This window comes from Balearica regulorum, chromosome 2 (assembly GCF_011004875.1).
Source record: "Balearica regulorum gibbericeps isolate bBalReg1 chromosome 2, bBalReg1.pri, whole genome shotgun sequence".
Taxonomy (NCBI): domain Eukaryota; kingdom Metazoa; phylum Chordata; class Aves; order Gruiformes; family Gruidae; genus Balearica; species Balearica regulorum.
In genome coordinates, this window is record NC_046185.1 from 151,656,596 (window position 1) to 151,674,030 (window position 17,435).

A 17,435-nucleotide genomic window follows, 5' to 3' on the forward strand; every position below is an offset into this window, starting at 1 on the left:
AACGTTTTTTTTTTTAATGGGACCTTTTACATATTTGAGAATAGTTATCGTGTATATTTCCTTTTCCCTCTATCTTCTCTCTGTGTTGTTTAGGCTATGCAAGCGTGTTTCTCTCAGTCTTTCCTCCCAGGTCATGTTCCTACTGCTAATCATTCTTGTTGGTCTCTGTTGGATTGCTCTGAACTAGTTTCCATGCTTTTTGAAGGGCATTGGTTAAAACTGGGTATTGCCCAGCAATGCTGAGTAGAGTAGGTGAAAACCATCTCATGCCTTCTAACTTATTCTCCTGCTTACACAGTCCAGTATTGAGTCTGCCTTTTTGAAACAGCATGACTGTGTTGAGTCCTGCTCAGCTTGTGACCCACTGCAACTCCAGACTCTTATTTGAGGAGCTAACAGGTAGCCAGGTGCCCCCACAACCTATATTTGTTCAGGTGATCATTCTTGCCCAAGCTTAGTGCTTTGCACTTCTCCATATTCATTTTCATTCCGGTTTTGGCAGGTCATTTCTTCAATAAATTTCTTCAAGATAATTTGGAATTCTACTCCTGTTGTGCAGTCCATCTGCAGTCCCTCCAGCTCCATGTCATCTGCAAACTTATTAAATATATTGCATTATTCAGGTCCTCAGGAAAGACATCAAGCAGAAAATGATCCAGAACAGATTCCTATGGAAGCCCTCCAGAAATACACCTGTACTGTAACAGAGAACTGCTGATAGATTTTTCTTCTGCATACAGTTTTCTAACCGAGGTTTGTGCCATCCACAGATGGAGTTTATCAAGCAGGTGCAACTGATCTGAAAGCACCTAACCTTGTCTAAGAATTCCTTAACCTATTCTCTGTTCTAAGCCCTGTGATCATTAGTCTTAATTGTGCTAGACAGCTGGTTAGAGCTGATCATTTGAGTGAAAACTGATGCAAAATGATCTGCTTCAGCTTTCTTGGCTTTATAGCTTTCCTTCATTTTTAAGTAAAAACCATCACTTTTGTTGGATTCACCCTCATTACTGCTGAACTTGTTGGCCTTGTGTCTCTTGCTCTTTGCATCTAATTTTAGATCAGAAAAAACAGAATCAGGAAAGACAGCACAGATTTGGGTCCTACACAATCAGGCTACTTTTTATCACTGCCCTGAGTAATCATCTGACTTGGTTGCATTTTATTTCCTTTGGGCACATATTGTGAATGATCATAGCTTAACCACTTTGGTCTCTTTTTACACTGTCTGTAGTTTCTCTGATGTGGAATGAAGTATACTACTGTCCTTAGAAACATTTATTTGAGGAATTTATAGCTGTCTTTAATGCTTATGTGCACTTAGATACCAGCTATCTAGTGGTTTATTGAAGTCTCCACTCTTCTAGTCCATCACCTTTTTTAGCTCTTCTTCATTTCCTTTCCAAGGATTATACACCCTGTGACTCTAAGGTTACTCTTACACATGTTGTCTCTCACCTTCACACTCTCACATAATTCTTTACAGCTGAGCATCAAATCTAGAAAAGTCCGCTTTCTGACTCCTTCCTCCACTTCTATAAAAAACATTGCCAGTAATTCCAGGAACTTTCTGGACATCGGCGTTCTGTTGCATCCTTTCACCAATGAATACCTGGATTGTTAAAAATCCTTCATTAACAGAAAACCCTGTCCTTTGGCAGATTCTGCTTTTTGGACACAAAAAGCCTCATGTCTTCCTTGTCTGATGCTTTGCAATCCCCACAATCAAAGCCCTCGTATTCTTTTCTCCATTTACCTTCTCAGACACTGTAACTTCTTCCACATTCTGGATCTCCCAGCACACATATGTACCCTTGAATGCAGGGCAGTATATCTCATTCTGTCTAATCTTGCCTGTCCTTCCTGAGCAAGCTAATGCGTTGGTTATTAATATTCTAGTCATGCCACCACCTCAGCACAATTTGTGAGTACACCAGTGAAAGCAGTACCCATTAATGGGTTAAAAAAATCTTAGTGCCATTAAGAAGATGCATTTGTTGGAAAGTCCAAGGACTTTAAAAAACTGAAAAAAAAAAGAATTAGGGGAAGTCTTCTGGGGAAAAAGGAAACTCAGAAGCACAGGACAGAGCAGAGAGAGTGCGGCGTGACAGCAGTTCATACCACTCACCTTGAGGCAGGAGCTAAAATGGGACTGGATAAGTGCTCCAAGAGATCTGGGAAACCACGAGTGGCTGTGCTTCTTGGACACTGCAACAGGGAAGGACAGAAGCATTCACTTATATAGAGAGAAACAAAAAAATGAAATAAGTATGTTATAAAAGGAATATTTTCCACTACCTACAAGGAGAGAAATCTTTGGAGGCATAGCTTGTGCCAAATATTTTCCTATGCTTGATGCATCAGCAGGATTCTGGCAGGTGGCCTTGGGAAAACAGAGCACATGTTTGTGCACATACTGCACCTCCTCTGGGAGACACTGTTTCTGCAGACAGCAGTTTGGGTTGTGTTTGACACCCACAGTACCTCACAGGAAAACACAGAAAAAAAGCAATGATGATGGTGAGGGTACTAAAGTAATAGGTGATATCTTTACCTGGAGAACACAGTAGAAGAGCATGACCAAAAGCTCTGAGCGTCCAGAGCCAGTGCTGCTGGGCTTTACCTAAATACCAACAGTAAATTCTGTTTAGCAGAAATAACACACCTGGGAGAAACATTAGGCAGGATGCAGATGGGCCACTATCAGGCCATCCCCAACACGTTTACCTCAACAGACGCAAGGGTAAAGACTGAACTCCCCAGCTGTCCCTGGCAGGCAGGGGAAGCGCTGGCTGCTCAAGCCTCCAACCCCAAACCCGCAGGGTGTTCCTGGACAGAGATGTCCTATGACTGTGGCCACAGTGACTCACGAGGGGACAGCCCATGGTGGCTTATCAGGAGCTGTGGCAGCTTGCAGAGCTGGCTATCATTAAGTGGTGGCTTTGCTTGGAGCGCAGCGGAGACCAGCAACTTACACATGACGGCTACGCATAGAAACGGTGTCACTGCACTTACATAAAGAAGCAGGCTTCAGCCTATAAAAATAACTGTTCTGTAGAAAGCTGGGGCTGTGTTGGCTGACCGTAAGCCATTATCTGTAAGGACCTAGTAAACTTCCTGTAAGGATTTGAAACTTATTTTTACAGCTACAGATATCTGATTTAAAATCAAATGCAAAGCTGGGAAAGATTTATAGCTGCAGATACATTTTCTATACCACAAAAATGCAGAGAGCAAAAACCAGAAGTAAATTTCTCATAGGTCAGTCTGATAAAACAAAACAGTGCAGCCTTGGGCAAAATGATGACCAGAAGTTCACGTATATATTAGGAAGAGCATCTCTATACTTTTTTACACTCTAAGTAATCACAACTGATCTGTGCGGTGACAAGGTACTTGGCTAGGTAGACCTCTGGTCTGGCAGCTATTTTGTTCCTCCAAACCACTTGTGAGAACAGGGTGTATAGAAAGCAGTGAAATCCATGAGCAATAATGTGGCTGGTAGAGCTTATTTCCTTGCCCTGCTAAGTTGGAGTTCACATTGCTTGGAAGTGTTTCATTTAAAGGCGCCGAGTAGTGATTCCGAAGGCACCACCAAAAAAATGCGCTTAAAAGGATATGTGAAAGTCAACCGACGGACTGAAAAATCTAAGAGAAGGGCCAGGGATGTTTTATAATTGCCTTAAATAAACAGTGCCATTGTGGGAAGTTAAATATGGTAGCATCTGCCAAAAATACTACTCAAGCAAAAGAGCCTATGTTGGTAGCAAAAGAAATATCACCCCCTTCTCTCCTCCCCTGGCATGAAGCAGGCATAGGTTTGTTTATGTTGGCTATATAAACTTTGTTGCTCCAAGAGAATTATTCTCAATTCCTGAAATAGCCTCATTTGAAGATATTAGATTAAAAAAGAGGGTCCCGTGTAGCAACTTTGTTTCAGTGCAGTTGAATTTTCTCCATTATTGGGCGTTATGCTTAAGCTGACATAGGGATTTGGATGTGTGACTGACACAGAGCCGGGACTGAATCCGTCATATTTTTCAAGAGAGTCTTGTACAGTCAGTGACCTCAGGAGGGTGAGAAATCTGAGTCCCAGAACATAGTATAAGCAAAACAAAAAGGTTTACAACCAACCTGAGAATATGAGACCTGTGGAGCATGATTCGTCCCTCAACTGAGTAAACACAGTAGCGGCATTTTACAGCTCCAAATTCAAGAGGTCATTCCTGCCTGAAAAAGTACCAGCATGTACTTAATGTCCATTGAAAACCACTGTAATCTGAGCCATCGCCAGTCCAGTAGGCAGGTCACGGAGGAAAAATATCATCAAAACACACAGAGATTTACATGCAGAAAGACAACGCTCATGTGTCTAGAGAACCACAAAGGGCAGAAAAGGTACAAAGACTTTGCCTAATGCAACTGTATCTGAACAATGCTTGGGAATCTGCTTCTGACATGAAGCAAAACTGCACAAACCACAATTTCTTCTCTCTGGGAACTAAGAGAGCAGTTGAGCTAACCTCCTGCGTGCAGCCGAGTTAGTTAGCCATTTTCTGCAAGGAGAACTTTACATTTAATCCAGCAGGGAGGTCCCCATTCAAGTCTCTTCCAAATGCTGCCTTGAGTTTAATGTTTAATGATTCAAGCTGCCCTCATACCTTTATGAATATAATATGAAAGGGCTGGAAAAGAACTATTTGCCTCTAAGATTCATTACCATCAGATAAAACTATGATATTTATGTGGTGTATGATACTGAAGAAAATTACTCTACTGGGGCATAGCTCAGTGCTGGCAGGAATCATGAAAGAGACTTAATTTCTGGAACTGCTGTGAAAGACTGAAGAAATTTGTTATTTTAGTATCATAATAAACAATGTATACATTCAAATTTTATTCCATAAAAGACTATACACTAACATTCAAGTAATAAGAACTTTTGCTTCAGGTTTTTTTTTTTCCCCCAAGCACTTTATTCAGGTCACACCTCAGAAATGAACAATGAGAACATAAAATTTAAACTTTTACATTAAGTTACTCAAGAGCTGAGTATACTGAGTGCACGTGGAGAAAAATGCAAAGGATCTTCTTTTCTCCACTTAATCATGCCGGTTACATTTTTCTATTGTTCTGACTTGGAGATATGCAGGAAGCAAACAGTATTTATAGCGTAAAGTAAATTTCACTTGCCATCCTTTATGCTTTCGAATGGAAGATGTTGTGAAAATGCCATGGGCTGAGATTTTTATTCATGTAAATATGTATCGTTATGTTTCAAGTGTTTTTCATGCCAAGAGAGTATAAAGAATTGAATTTGACAGTTAATTTCTAATCCCTTCCTTTATCATCCATTGCAGTGCAGTAATAAATCCTACTTCACCTCTCTCTTGGACTCTTCATACTGGTCACTGCGTTTCCATGGCTGTTGTTTTCCTACCTCAACCTCCTTTTCTAGGCTCTAATGTGTGCTTCAGGATCTGTCATAAAAACTCCACTGTCTTGCAAAGCCCACAAGCACCTAACATTTAGAAATATTACATTAAAGAAGGGAAGGAGGTTTATAATTGAATTTTTCTCAATGTATTTAGTACATTTGCTGATGTATATCCTTTTAGCATGTCATCTTCTGGCATGATTCACATGAGAAAATGGTAAGCAACTAATAAGTTGGTGAGACCTTATCTGGAACACCATGTCCAGCAATAGCCCCTTGGGTCAAAGATGACCTGGGAACAAGGGCAGCAAAGAGGTACTGTGATGATGGGGAATGGAAAGCCTACTTTGCATAAGGAGGCCAGAAGAGCTTGACTTGTTTAGTGTAGCAAAACAGAAGCTGATATGGAATGTCATTGCTCTCTATAAATACACCAAGAAGCTAAACATCAAGGAAGGAAAAGATCTTTTGAAGATAAAGTACAGTGTTGGCACAAGAACAAATGGGCATAAGCTGCCCATGAATGCATTTTATCTGGAAACTGAAAGACGTTATCTAGCTAGTTGAGCAATCAACGCTGGAGAGAGCAGACTTCCAATGCAAGTATGGGGGCACAAAGGGGGTTGTAAGATGGAGTGCAAACAGCTGATGAAAGGCATTGTGTGATGTGGCCTGGGGCTAGCAGGGGACTGGGCAACGAGACACAGGGGGTCCCTTCCAGCCCTCTATTCCTTTGTTTTAATTTTCCTCAAAGGTATTTGGAGATTCTGCATGGTGATGTCTCACAGCTGGTAAAGGATATGGCTCAGAGAAGAAAAAGAAATAAGCAACATGTCTTAGCTCGCCAGATGTATGTTATTACTTTATTCCCAATTCACAGGAAATGAACAATCATTTAGTACTGACAGGTACATACTGGAACTTGCTATCTTTCTTTTAAACCTTAAAATAATGTACAACAGAAGTTTAGCATTAACCTTAAAGTAGACTTCACATTTTTGCCAAGGTTACTGTGATCTCTTGTGAAACCTTTTGAGGAAAACAGAAGAAGGAGGCAGCGGGCAGAAACTATATGAATTGCTGCCAGCACAGCCGAAATGTTAGCAAGGTTAAAAAAAAAAACATCATCCAAAGCTCTTGTGCTCGTACAGATACCTTAGTGAAAGGTCTCTTGGGAGCTGCAGAAGGTTAGGTATGTCTGACTTTAATTGGGGTGTAACCCAAATTACCTTCTTAATAGACAATTCAACTTAACACAAAAGTAATGGGGAAAGCAGCAAGTGTCTCTGAATCAAAAGACTACAGTTTGTTAACTGCATGAAATGGAGCGGGTTACAGCTATATAAGGGTAGGTCATTACAGGTCTAAGACAGGGTCAATATGTTTTGCATTTGTTTACTGGGATGGTTCAGTTTGGCTTTTTACATAACTTTTTAGTGTTCACCTCTGAAGAGGTGAAGGTCATGTATGATATCAACTAAAGAAAAAGTCAGGCCAATACTTTCTAATGTTGCTAGAGAGTTCAGCACACCTTTCTTTAAAAACAGAGAAACCCGTACTCTCAGAAACAGGCAAGTATCCAGCTCCATCAGCAGCCAGTTTGTCTAAAGGAGGAATCTGAATGGCATCTGAAACCCAGCAGGCTGCTGGTCAGGGTGCCATGGTCCCACTTGCTCTTTTTCCGCTGAGCAAGTAAATGCCAGAAGTGACACTGGAAAGACTTGGTTTCCCCACCCAGCTCTTGAACTGGCAAGTCAGGATGGTTTCTAAACAGCAAATAGAAAGAGAACCACTGTGGTTGAAAAGGTCTTCTGGAGGTCACCTTCTCCAATGTGCTCTTCAAAGCAGGGTTAACTTGTCCAGCTGATTCTTTAATATCTCTAAGGACGGAGTTATCACAGCCTCTCTGGGAAACCTGGCCACTGTTCAGCTGTTCTCACTGGGATTTGTTCTCCCTATGTCCAACTGGAATTTCGCGTTCTGATGCTTGTTTTACTTCTTATCTTTCTGCTGTGCAGCTTCAAGACGAGTCAGCCCCATCTTCTCTACAAGCACTCCTTGGGTAACTGAAGACAACAGTAAGATTTCTCCTTATCCTTCTCTTCGCCTGCTCAGCAAAGCCAGTTCTCACAGCCTTACCTTATGTGCCTTGTGCTCCAGCACCTTGAGCGTCTTGCTGGCCTTCTTCTGGACTCTCTACCATTTATCAATGTCTCTCTTATGTGAGGGGACCTCAAACTGGACACCAGATTTCATACAAGGTCTCATGAGTGTCAAGGGGAGAAGAATAGTCACTTCCTTTGACTTGCTGGCTTTAGTCTTCCTAATACAGCCCAGTATGCAGGTGGACCTTTGTTGCACAGGGCACAATACTGACGTGTTCAACGTGTTGGTCACCAGGACTGTCAGCTCCTTTCCTGGCGAGCCACCACCAAGCCAGATGACTCCAACCTGTTCTGCTGCATGGGGTTAATTCAGCCCAGATGCAGGACTTGTGTTTCCCTGCGTTGCACTTCAAGACTTTCCTCATGGCCCATTTCTCCAGCTTGTCAAGATCCTCCTGAATGGCAGCTCTGCCCTCTAGCATATTGACCGCTGTCCCCAATTTGATATCATCTGTAAATTGTCTGAGCGTACATTATAGATTATTGTCCAAGTAACTAAGGAAAATGTTAAACAGTATCAGTCCCACTGTTAAATCCAGAAAACCACTCAACTGGTCACCAGTTAGACTGTGAACCATTGGCTGCTATCCTTTGAGCCTGATGATTCAGCCAGTTTACCACACATCTTTGAGTCCAGTCATTCAATCCATATCTCCCCAGTTTGGCTACCAGGATGCTGTGGGAAATAATCTTCAAAGTCTTGCTAAAATTGAGGTAAATGCCATTGATTGTACTCCCCTCACGTACAGACCCAGTCATCTTTCTCATCACAGAAGGCAATCAGGCTGGTTCAGCACAATTTTCCTTAAACAGCAGCATTTATTTTCATTCTGAATTTCGTATTTAAGTTCTGAGATTATCACCTTTTCCAACACTCTCCGTCCAACACTACCTCACTATATATCACTTCCAGTATATCACTAGCATGATCAGTTTTCATTCTCAAGGCAGAATCAGCTACCCAAGAGTTTCAGATCTCTTTCACCAAGACGTACAAGCTGTCCTGACAATCGTTCTGATCTTACTTGGCTCATGAATCTGTGCAAACACCTTTAAAAAGAAGGCTAACCAGAGGCCCCAGCCCTTCCTTTATTAATTCATTTTAGGCAAGCCAGACTTAAAAGATAGAGATAGGAAAGCTAACTTCACTTTTCACTTTCCGTCTCTGTATTTTTCCCCTGTGTGTACTTACATTTGTTTGACTAGAATCTATAAAGTCTATTTTCCTCTTTTTATGTTGTGCTAGGAAGGATAAAAATGGACTAGCACCCTTTTTTAAGCTTATGCACGTTCTCATTTTCTTTTCAGGATTTTTTAATGGATATTCACGTGGCTTTGACCAAACTGAAGTCTTGCAAGTAACTGTAAGGCTGAACTACCTGCAGGTAATTTTTAGTACCCTCAGAGGAATGCAGTTAACTTCAACTCATCTCCAGACTGAGTTGGTGCTTTTTGAAGTAGGTCTTCATGGGGTGAACAGGAAGACTATGAGGGTTTTATTATAGTTGGCTTCCTTTACTGCATTAGCGTTTATATTTTCCCAGTAGAAATCCCCAAATTGAAAATATAGAGGTGTCAGCTAGCACCACTTTAGTTAAGGTTGTGTCAACATTTCCTATAAACGTTGTTTTTCTAGGGTTTATAACTAGACCGTAAAAATGTGCTCGGCACAGAAACTTGGCATAGAAGAATTCAGCCTGGAAGAGAATTTTCACAATTAAAAAATAAAAAGTCCATTCAGCTTTTTTTAAACTAATATCCATGTAATTAAATGGAAATTAGTTGATTTAAAGATGCATTTTTCTTCAGCATAATTCAAAACAAGCTTTTCTTTAAAAAAATAAATTCATCAAGGGATTATTCCATTAATGCTGTCTTGTTGCACTTGGTAATTTTGAAAAGTCAAAATTACTGAGCTATTGCACACTAGGAAATAGTGACTACATCTACAAATGCTAGTTTGTATAAAGCTCTTTGCTACACGTAAGGAAATATTTTTAATAGGCGGGGCTAATAGTGCATAATATGAAGTTTGCCCAATATTTCCTATTATAAAACCACATTTTGAGATTTTGTCAACCTTTAACCATTTGGGCTGATATTTTATATTCCAGGTGTATGCCTAAGGCTGAATTTTTGGAAAAATTATCATCAAAACATTTTAGCAGATTCTGGGAACAGGAATTGAGAAAACATTTTGTTTTGTTCATATTACAAAAAATGCTAACAAACTGCTTTTCAGAAAGGTCTAATTTCTCAGGGGTTTGTAGCAGTGACTGAAAATGCAGGAGTGGAGTCAAAGTGGTCTTTTCAGTTGTGAAATGCCTGTTGCTTTTTTTATAGAAGTCCCTCGTTTAGGTCCAGTTAGAAACTTTTGAAACAACACCTACTTTGCCCATGCTAAGTAGAGACATTTTTATTTTAGGAACTGGTATCTCCATACATCCCATCTTTAAGGCACACGTGCAGGTTTCTCAGGGCTGCTGGAGTGGACCAGAGAAGGTGCTGTTCATCCACACAGAGTGACTGCACATGTTCTGTCCCCTCGCAGCTCCTGCCTGGTGACCAAGCTAATGAGTGCACCATCTTCACCCCAGGATGAAGGTAATCCATCCAAAGGCAAAGAAAATGGATTTCTCCAGTAATGGTTTCTCCAGGTAAAAGTCAGGGATGGGAGCTCTCAGGATCATCCTTGCTGGCATCCAGGCAGTGTAAACAAGGAATTCTTCAAAGCAACTGGAACGGAGGCAAAAACTTGACTGAAGGAAAAACACAAATAAATGTTGGGACCAAGAAGTAGAAAATTATTAGGAATGGGAATTCACTGACCAAAGATGGAGGGAGGTGGCAGTGGCAGGATCTGCACTGCTTGGTTAAGATGACTGAGGTTCAGAGCCAGGATCTGGGACTGTGATGGATGTTGTGAGAGAACTGGGCAAGAAACAAATGTTCTTTCTTGAGAAGTCCTTTGTTCGTTCTGACACTTCCCTCATGCAACATCATTGTCATCTTTCCCAAGACTTTCTTTTCAGATGTCAAACCCTGTCCCCTGTCCAACTCAGTGGTGACAGAGTGTGGAGAGAACCATGCTGATCCACGGTCCTGCATTTGGCTTGTGCCCTAGCCATCTTATGAACCCTGCTCCATATGCAGCATCCAAGGGCATGGCATTGAGAGTAGACAACAATACCTCAAATGAGTTGGCTTCACCCCAAACCTGGATGCACCGTGTTTAGTATGTAGCACTTAACAGGCAAGGTTTCCCTCACTTTCTCTGAGATGAGAGCAGATCCTACTGCCTGAAAGACTTCCATTCTCTCTAACTGCTGCAGATGTCTCTTGAAAGAAGTATCCCTAAAGAAATCTCTCAGCTCTAATCCCAGGTTGAGGGTTTGAGCAGTTCAGATCCAGCTAGCATCCTTAAGACATAGCTTATATCTCCAACAGTCAGGCAAGGCCAAAGTTTTAGACACACATCTGAATTTCAGAGAATGAGTTGTGGAGCCAAGCACTGCTCCAGACTCTAGCAAGTCCAGAATGGTGGCTGGTAAAGCCTGTGTTGGTAATTCCCAGAATTCATTGTCTGGATGGTTTTCTGTTTCTCTAATACTTTAAAGACACCAAAACTGTATTATGGTGTATTGTTAGTGCCACTTTTTTACATGAGCAATTGATGTGGCTGAAGTAGTGATGTTAGTGCTGAAACAAGAGGAAATGGCCTCAAGTTGCCCTGAGGAGGTTTAGATTCAATAGTAGGAAATATTCCTTCACCGAAAGGGTTGTCAAGCATTGGAACAGGCTGCCCAGGAAATTGGTGGAGTCGCCATCCCTGGAGGTATTTAAAAGATGTGTAGATGTGGCGCTTAGGGACATGGTTTAGTGGTGGACTTGGCAGTGCTAGGTTAATGGCTGGACTGGATGATCTTAAGGGTCTCTTCCAACCTAAATGATTCTATGATTCTATGTTTAGCCACCACTGGGGAAGAGTTGCTCCATGAAGCTGTGAAGAGGAGAGGATGGTCTTCTGAGTGGAAACATCAGATGAGTACTCACAGGGCAGCCTCCTGTAAAACTCATGGTGATGATCTGGATAGTCCCAGAGTCCTTGTTTAACCAAAATTTGGTGTCCTAAATGTCTTTTTTCTGAGCAAATAGCAGAACAATGGCAGAGTGAAAGATCTAAGAGAAACCCTCTTTGGTGTTGAGCTCTCCAAGTTGGAAATAGTGTATTTCCCAATTAAATACAGCCAGGCTGTTTGAACTGCTGTGTTTTAGTAAGCAAGCAGTATATCACAGCAACACCTGAGGGTGCTGCTTTGATCACAGCCTGTCAGCATTTCCACTGTGAACTTTGTTTATTAGAGGTTGTCTGCAAAAGATCTCTCTGTGCTGAAATTTCAGCACGAAGCCAGTCACCAGGTAAGAGAATCAGGAGGATAGAAGCTCACATAATAGTGTTCTACTCCTATGTGGCATTTTCTTTTTAAATCTGAGGCTTTTTTTCTTTTCTGAAAACTAATGTTTCTATATCATCTCCAAAGTGCATTAATCCTTACTGCATACTGAAGAAGAAAATCAAACATCTGAATTATTGAGAGGTGCTCGAATGGCTGAAAAACTTCTCATCAAATTTTCATCCATTCATTTTGTACAGTTTTCAGGACACAAATGAAGCATTCCTCATCCTGTCTTCCTGTTGGACACCGAGGTGGTTAAACTACATCTAACTGGCGTAAAAGACGGGGTGGGGGAGAGAGGAGAAAGGAAGTGTCACATCCTCCGTTGTGAATAGCTAACACGCTTGCAGCCATGCTGAGCCAAATGCTGAAATCCTTCATCTGCCTGCTTTGGAGCAGGGCCCTGGGATCGGGTCCCTCCGCTGCATACCGTGATCTGTGGGTCTCACTGCCCGGGTCTCTCCCAGGCTCCCCTGCTGAAGCCGCTCCGCTTTGTATGAGCTGATTAAATATTCAGAGGATGGGAGTGAAAAGAGCTCTGCGGCTTGGGGTGGGGGTGCTCATCCAGGAGGCTGGCTCCTAGTCCCCGCGCCAATGAATATTTAATCGCTTTGTACAAAGTGGAAGAGTTTCAAAAGGAATCCCTGAAATCCGTAGCTTGGCAGCTCGGGTATTTAGCTGCGGAGAGTCTTGGGTCGGAGCCCCTTTTCAGTATTATGCAGAAGAAGGGATTTAGAAGTAAAACCCTGAGAAGTGCTTTGGCCACCTCAGTCTTCTGGACACAGCTTCATGGTCGGTGTGTGAGAGCTGGCTTAGGTACTCAGCTGAACAGAAGGAGCGATGTCCTTCCCACTCCAAATTAGCCATGCAGCTCATGGGCAGTGCGGTGCGTGCTTCGCTGGCCTCTGAGCACTGCGATCCCCTCCAGGCGACGTGCAAGGAAAGCAAGGCACCCACGTTGCACAGGCTGTGGCGGGGACCTAAAATTTCACCACTGCAATACTGCTACTGCTGAGTCCTTCTGTGACTTTTGCCTTGGGGCTGTCACTTAGCAATGTCGCTTTTCACCTGCCTGACAAGCATTTACCTATTTCCTTGGACAGCACTGATGTTGCGTGCTTGCTGCAGGTGAGGCACTGCCACCTGAGGAGGCAGAGTCTGAGTGGGTCCTCTCAGATGGGGGTGGAAACGTGGCGTTGGTCAGCACATACTGCTGTATTCTTGCACTTCTGTGCTTGTCCTTAGGAAAAGAGGAGACTTTAGAGAGCCCAGCAACATCTTCCATTGCTACGATATTCATGGAAAAGTGAAGGAGTCTAATTGTAGATGTTAGGCCTCCTGTTTTGTGATCGCAGCAACCATCCCTATATATTTTTATAACTGCATAGGAAAAGGTAACTATGTTATTGTAGGCTGGGTCAGATTGTATCTACACCTGTATCTATATAACCTATAGGTACAAGGATACGTACAAGTAACATATACATACAAGTATATATATACATCTGTATCAATAAAACTTTGGTGTTTGCACAGTCTGGAAGTGATCATTAACAAAGCTGTCCTCCCCACCTCTCTGCCAAACATTGCCATAGCTTATTGTATCACTTCAGCAATCAAACAACAACTTCGTTATGGATGAAACCCCAGCCTGGATTCAGAGAAATGCTTACAGATGTGCTTAACTTTCCATGAGTGAAATTCCACCCCTATTTAGTAACACGCTTTGCTTTCAGCAAGACCCAGCTGCTGAACCAGGACTCCCATCCCTGGACATGCTGGCCTTTCTCTGAAGCAGCCTGGGCACATCAGTATTACTTGCAGGTTATTGGGTTTTTATGGGAGCTTGATGACAAGCGGAGTAGTTATCCTGTGTCAGGTTTTGTGCTGTGGGAGATAGAAGCAGCAAGGACTGAATAAAGGACCCCAAAGGGGCTCCATCTGTCCTGCCCTGCCCAGCCCTGCCTGCCTGCAGCACTAACCCTTTGGGCCATGCTCTGCCTGTAGCCAGGGCGTCCATCAGCTGGAGCTACAGGTGGGTCCCTGTGGTCCCCGGGGGCTGCACTCGTGTCCTGCACCCCGGCTGAAGGGCCTGGCCTCGGTGCCTTCCTGCGGGGCTGCTTCCCCCCCCCCCCCCCGAAACATGACACTCAGGGAGCATCCTCATCTGCTTTCGCCCCATCTCCACCGGGTAACAATCTCAATGTGAGAAACTGCCCCGGCTTTCGAGTGAAATCGGACCCCGCACTCCCAGTGAAGTTGACCAGATGTCGCAGTTTCTCCAGCAGCCCTGGGAGGGGAATCATCAGGCCACTGAGACGCACCGCTCTGCCAGTCCCCCCTGTGCAGATGGCCAACTTGGAAATCCCGCCCCAGCGCCGTCGCGTGGGAGATGCCGATCGGCCAAATCTGCTGCCGTCAGCAAAAGACAAAACCTCTCGCAAGCCATGCGGCTGGCGATAAAAGGGAGCGGGCGCAGGAGCGGCCCCACGGAGGCCCCTCAGGAACAATGGCAATCCTTTCGGGAGCCAGCGACGGAAGGGCGGACAAAGGCGCACGCTGCCCCCAAACCCCAGCTGCTGCCTCAGCACAAAACAGGGGGGTGCAAATTTGGCTGCTTTCATCTAAATCCTCTTAGGCGGCACGAATGCAGAGAGCGGGTGCACACCCTCGCGTGTCACGCTCCCTCCCTCCGCCATCAATGCACGCAGCCTCGAGGGCCAGGCGACAATTTATTGTGGGTTTGTTTGACTTTATAGGAACGAGGTGCTTTCCGTGGTGGGAGCGGAGCAGGGAAACAGGCAGCGGAGGGGCATGGAGAGTATCGACCTGAGAAATTGTGCCTGCCCCGAACTGTTTTGCCTGGAAGAGGCTGAACTTTTCATGTTCTGAAAAGCCAGATGAGCAGCACAAGTCATTAGTCACCCAGGTATTTACAGTGTTTTTCCTATTTCCTTTCTCCCATGGCCTCTGTGGTCAGCAGTATAAAATTCTTAGGCACTCCCACCTAAACACAAGTTTCCTGTTTATGCTCTCAGTGGCTTTTATGTTTAGCTGTTAAAACCCCGTTGTCTAAAGTACCATAAAACAATATGAACAGAGACTGCAGGTGAGCAAGGAGGGGGAAAAAAAAAGCAGAGCCATGACCAGGCTGCGTAGAGGTTGGTCTGGGTGGGGAAGCGGGCTGGGGGGAACAAAGGAACAAAGATCGCCAGCAGCCAGCCTGCTGCCGGAGTGCTGCCGGATGCGCCGGCACCACCGCCTCTCTGCCACGGCCACCGCGGCCGAAGAGCTGGGGTGGCTGAGCTTCCTCATCTCAAATCAGCTGAAAGCACCTGATATTAAAAATTAAATGCGTCAATGGGCAGTATAAGTTAATTGAGGCTTGTGATATTAAATGATGTAGGGTTATGACACTTTCTTTAAAGCTTTTCATTACAGTAACCACTCATGCTGCTCCCGTTTGGTATCTGTCAGCATTTACGCTATCTAAGATCTTCTTCTTTTAAAGTCAGTAACGTCTGCTTCATCCTGAAACCTAGGATGAAAGTTGTTGGCAAGAGCAAGGCTGAGACTCTCTGGAGCTGCAGGAAGGGAGAAGCCCCCAGCTGATCATCAAACTTACCCCTGGAGCCAGCGCAAATTCCTGCTCTGCCGCAGGCTTTCGTGCGCCTTGGTCAGACTGCATGAATATTTTCAAGTCATGCTGACATCAGGAACATCCAGTTTAAGACAGTTCATTGTGATCACATGAGGTCAAAATTGCTGAATACACGAACCTTGGTAGGAATCACACTACAGATTTAAATAGCTCTTTCCAGAGCCTTTGGGTAACATATCTATAGCTGTATCTATATCTATATCTATATCAAACAAGATGATATTATACATTGATCAACTCAGTTTAACCCCCCCCCCTCAAATATGCCAGCTGTTCAATATAACATTCTCATGGGCTTTTATTACCATAAAAATAAAAATGAATAATCATTAAAATACAAAATAAACCTTAATCTACCAGAAAATTCATAATTAAAACTAACATGATTTCTGTGACAAACTTTTATTCACAAGACCATGATGTAAGGGCCTTTGTCAATATTGTCTTTGAATTTTTTGGTTGATTTGGTTTAGCCAGATACTTACAGCTATTTAAACATAGTTTTGTGTATTTAATTATATCATACATTATGTCATTTTTTACTACAGATGCCCTTGACATTTAATTTATTTCAGTCAGTAATTAGTAAAGAATAATTAAGCTTTCACTACTATAACTGCTTTTCATGATCCTTGTATCCTGTAGAGCAAGATACAGCAGCAGCAGCAAAGTTTATGTTTCAGATATTAAGATTTATTTGCTTTCAGGTTATACATCAGTAATTTTACAGAGTTTCTGTATACAAAGGAAGGACTGGAACAAAACAGTGTGTTAAAGAACCTATGTATTCCCTTACAGAGATTAGCATGAGTGAAGAATAGATCCACTGTGTTGAAAATCACAACATAGTCAGGGAGACTATTTTATGTGTGTATATATAAAAATATTTAAAAATACTTATTATCGATATGTTACATAGATATTAATATATATGTTTTCAGGGAGACTAGAGGTTTCTAAAATGTGTAGAAGGGCTTCATATACAGTATACATACCATCTTTTAGACATCTCTGTACTGATAACTGTCTCATGAGTGATCTGTCACTTCACAAACATTTTTCTAAACACGATTATTGGCCATAGATGATCTTACCCCCAAATATTGTCAGATTTTCTGTGTATGATGCACAATGGAGCAGTGGCCACAGTTCCTTTGTTCCCGTTAAAGGTCTGTTTTTTTATTATTCTAAGCCTAAAATTGAGGCCCCTCAGCAGCTGCCCCATGGGGACGACGCGCTACCTGAAGCGTGGCATGGACTGAAAATGCGTTTGTACATAGAGTGCACCAGGTGGGCTCCTGGACCGTGTATTCAAGCCTGCGTTCATCTGAAAGGGATTGTGTTCATCTCTTCCAGGTCTGCTCCACAAGACAAAAGGAAGCACAGTAAGTGGGGACAACTGGGAGTCTGGCTTTGAAAGTTGGCTCCTGGTCCAAACTAAGATGTTGATGTAGATGCCCCAGAGCGTTCAAGTTTGGACCTTACTGTCACGGTTCCTTTGGGTCTTCATTTAAGTGCACAGACTTTACAACAGCATGTTTCCAAACCTTGTCTTTTGATAACCTCTTTGTAGACTTGATGAAATGAGCTCCTTCCCTGTCTTCCCTGCAGCAGTTTGAATATAGTCCTCCTGGTCCCCAGCTGACATCACTCTTTCCCACTGCAGAGAGAGGAAAAAAAATCTATTTGAAAGCACCTCTCTTTGGTCTGGCAGT

General features: G+C 43.0%; 1 protein-coding gene across 1 annotated transcript in view; it reads right to left on the reverse strand.

The window, feature by feature from the left end:
* Positions 1 to 2,147, reverse strand: part of ZNF438 (zinc finger protein 438) — a 75,665-nt gene extending 73,518 nt beyond the window's left edge. The window contains exon 1 of the mRNA XM_075746502.1: positions 2,129 to 2,147. The gene's annotated coding sequence lies outside the window, so the exon portion shown is untranslated. The remainder of the gene's footprint in view (positions 1 to 2,128) is intronic.
* Positions 2,148 to 17,435: the final 15,288 nt, after the last annotated feature.